The sequence below is a fragment of the Echinops telfairi genome, unplaced genomic scaffold, assembly GCF_000313985.2.
Source record: "Echinops telfairi isolate 266 unplaced genomic scaffold, ASM31398v2 ScPeMD7_29;HRSCAF=101, whole genome shotgun sequence".
Taxonomy (NCBI): Eukaryota; Metazoa; Chordata; class Mammalia; order Afrosoricida; family Tenrecidae; genus Echinops; species Echinops telfairi.
Window position 1 is genome coordinate 8,666,338 of NW_022103926.1, and position 3,577 is coordinate 8,669,914.

At 57.7% G+C, this 3,577-nt stretch overlaps 1 pseudogene; it reads right to left on the reverse strand.

The window, feature by feature from the left end:
- Positions 1-232: 232 nt before the first annotated feature.
- LOC101651030 lies at positions 233-936 on the reverse strand (annotated as a pseudogene).
- Between the last annotated feature and the right edge of the window lie 2,641 nt (positions 937-3,577).

Consider the following 3,577-nt stretch of genomic DNA (forward strand, 5'->3'; position numbering starts at 1 on the left):
ATATATACACTTTCCTAAAGTTATATGCTCTTTTGAAGTTCAACTGTATTTCATATATATCTGTTCCTTTTCTATCAGCGAAAAAGAGAATTTTTTTTAATCTCCAAAGTCAATATTTGTGTAAATGCAAGTAGAGTTTAGGTTGTTTGCATCTTGGAATTCAGAACACGGCAGATGTCAGCGTATTTGCACTGTCCCTAAATTCACATCCTTCAAAGGCCCTTTGCTCCGTTCACATCAGTTCACCTGCATCATTGCCGCCCTGGATAAGAGACACATTCTCCGCTTCCCTTAGTGATGAGTAGCTCCGACGTTCGTCCATTCCTTGCTTCTTCTTCATTTCTTCTTTTTCCGCCCTTTCCATTTCCTGAATTTGGGCCTTTTTTCAGTCCTCTCCTCCCAGTCTCTGCACAATTTCTCTGAAGCTCGGGCTGGGAACACGTTGGCCTTATCAAATTGGTTCGGCATTTCATTCGCTTTCTTCTGCACTGCCGCAATGGGCACCTCCTTTTGCCTGTGAAACCCTCTCTGCCCCCCATCCACGGCAGCTGTGTTCCTCAGGTCAGACCACGGTGTGGAGACCACGGTGTGGAGACCACGGTGTGGAGACCACGGTATGGAGACCACGGTGTGGAGACCACGGTATGGAGACCACGGTGTGGAGACCACGGTATGGAGACCACGGTGTGGAGACCACGCACACACGCGCTGTTCGTCTTGCAGCCTTGGATACCAGCAGCCTTCACAAGGTGCGCGGTCCAGCAGCACTGCCTTCGGCACATCTTGGAGGCTCTCTCCCTTCTGCAATCCGAGGCAGACAGGAGCCGAAGAGAGTTCGTCCACATGAAACCCAATACCTTTCGGGCAGCCGTCCTTGATCAGATCCTCATTTTCAGCGCCATCCTTGCCCAGATATGTGAGGAAGTAGAACACCATGGTCCCGAGGCGGCAGCATTAACGAGAGAAGCTCTGGAGATCTACACTTGTCCACTGAGGTTTTTCGGTTTAATTCCCTGATGGCGACTGGGGCTTTTGTTTGTTTTTTGTCTTTTTGCTTTTTGGTGGTGTACGTGTTTTCTTCACACATGAAATCCGCGGTAGGTCAGTCTCTAGGGACAGTAACGGAATTCATCGTTTCTTGGGGTTGGGTGGGGGGATGGGGAGCTAATAGCAATGAGACCGAGAGGGTGGATTGTAGTAGTGATGGTACCACGCCTCGATTTGTTTAAACTAATGTATGGTGTGTCCAGATGCCAGTAAAGCGGTGAACGTTTTTCGTCTTTGTTTGTTTGTTTTTTAAAGGAAAAGGAAGAAAAAAACTACATGTGAGCTAACAAGAAGTGAGTCTCCATCAACAGACCAACGCTTAAGCCAGGGCGCCACCAGGAGACCTACAGCGCTCAGACCCAGGGTCTGAGCGTGGTCTGTGGCCGTGGACAGCGGAGGCCCATGAGTGGGGCAGGAAGGCCAGGGCAGGCCTTGGGGAGGGGAGGGGGCGCTGTCTGGGCAGGAGCAGTGGAGGGGGAGGAGGGAGTGAGGAAGAATGTTGGTGATGCCCAGTGTCTAGGGGAGGGGACCAGAGGGGGAGAGGGGCTCCCCACAGGACCTGTCAGCAGACACTGACTGCAGCTCAACAGGGGACACCGGGGGACAGCGACATTTAAGGGACCCCCCACAGAGAATTCTCAGAACAAGCCACTCTCCCAGGTGTCACCTGCAGGGTTGCCCCACCCTGGATAGTTGGCTGGAGATGGGGGCAGAGGAACCCAAGGAGTGAGTCCTTTGGGTCGGGGGGGTAACCTTGGAAAAGGGAGCCCCCTTTCCTTGACTCTCTCAGCACCCCCCACGGTGCTCCAGGGGCCCCTCCTCATCCACATGCTCCACACGCATGTGACCCCTTCAGCCGGGAGACCCCACCTCCCATGGCAGGGTCTGCTGTGTAGTGGAGGCAGGCCATACCCCTCTCGGTGGCCTGGTGCCCGGTCCCTGTCAGAAGCTGGCCAGCAGCTGAGCACCAGGGAGCCAGCGTCCCTGCCTCACAGTGCACAAGGCCAGCCCATTTCTCAGGGGCAGGCAGAAGTTCCACAGGGGGTGGGTGCAGGGTGAGGCTTGGGAACCCAGGCTTTGCTGACAACGTGCCGGAGGGAGTCCATCTGCAAGTCCCCTCTCAGCGCAGCATACTTCCCACGGCAGTCCCTGCTGTGTGCTGCACCTGCTGGGGAGTCCCCATGGGACTCTCCCACAGGAGGCAGGCATGACCACTACGTGTCCTCCCCATCCTGGACACCCACACTGTCACAGCGACCCAGAGCTTGAGCCGAGGGAGCTGCTAGCAGGGACCGGAGGAAGCAGGGACTCACAGACCCTCCATGTCACCAGGTAGGGCACCTACTGCCCAGCCCGCCGTCCCAGCCCCAGCCCCAGCCCCATCAGTGCCATCCAGCTTGGAGAGAGAAAATGGCAGGCTGACCTGGGCTGCTGCTGCTCCCTGAGGGGGGGGCTCTCTGCTGTGGCCGCCCCTGCTCCGAGCCCCAGGGGCACCAAGGGTGGCCAGCAGCTGGCTGGTGGCCTGAGAAGCTGGCCCCAGCTTCAAGGCCAGGAACAAGGGCCCATTGTTTGTGGCCTCGGAGCAGCCTGCCCAGCTCCCCGTTGGGCAGCCTCCCTGGGCCCAGGCAGGCTGCCACCAGGATAGGGGCCTGGGTGTGTGTGTGTGCTGTTTCCAGATATATAACACGTGGACACACACCTTGGAAGGCAGGGCTTGGCCTCCTGCTGACCACGCTGCCCCTGCACCCCTGAGACCTGGTCCCTCTTTAGACAAGATCATCCTGCAGCTTGTCTGCCAGCTCAGCCTGAACCCCGATTACTGGCCAGGGGAACCCCCTCAGCCGGCCCCGGGCCCCTGGTGCTCCAGCTGACATAGGAGCCAGTGAAGAACTGGCCCCTATGCCCAATTCTCTGGGGCCCCCATCCTAGAAGTCTGCCTGCCTGCCCCCCATCCCTCCAGCCCAGCTGCCCTCTCATCTCCCACCTCCATCTGGGCGTGGCCTGTCTCAGGACCCTGTTGCTGGGTGGCCCCAACAGGCCCTGGGTGTCCCTCTCCCGGGCTGTAATGGAAGTGGATAAACACCAAGTTCAATACTGACTCATAGCGACTGTACAGGACAGGGTGGACCCGCCCCTGTAGGCTTCCGACTGTGACTCTTTATGGGAGGAGAAGCGTGTCTCTCCTCCATCAGGCGGCTGGTGGTGGCAAATTGCTCGTGTAGAGGTTAGCAGCTCAATGAGGAAGCCCTCCCTCCGTAGACAATCAGGGTGCAATTCCCATTTCACAGGGAAGGAGTGGGCGGTCTGGAGAGGCCACCCTGCCCGTGTTTCTACAGCCTGTCACTCCCAGATGAGCTCTGGAGCCGCCACAGCCCACAGTGGCGCCTACACATCTGCAGGGCGCCCCATGCTGACCCACCCTCTGCCTGCCAGCCTGGTTCCATTAGAGGTGGGGTGCAATGGGGGGGGGGGCTCCTCCTTCTCCAAACAGCCCACACCTCCAGCTCTGTCCCGCTAACCTCCCGACCCT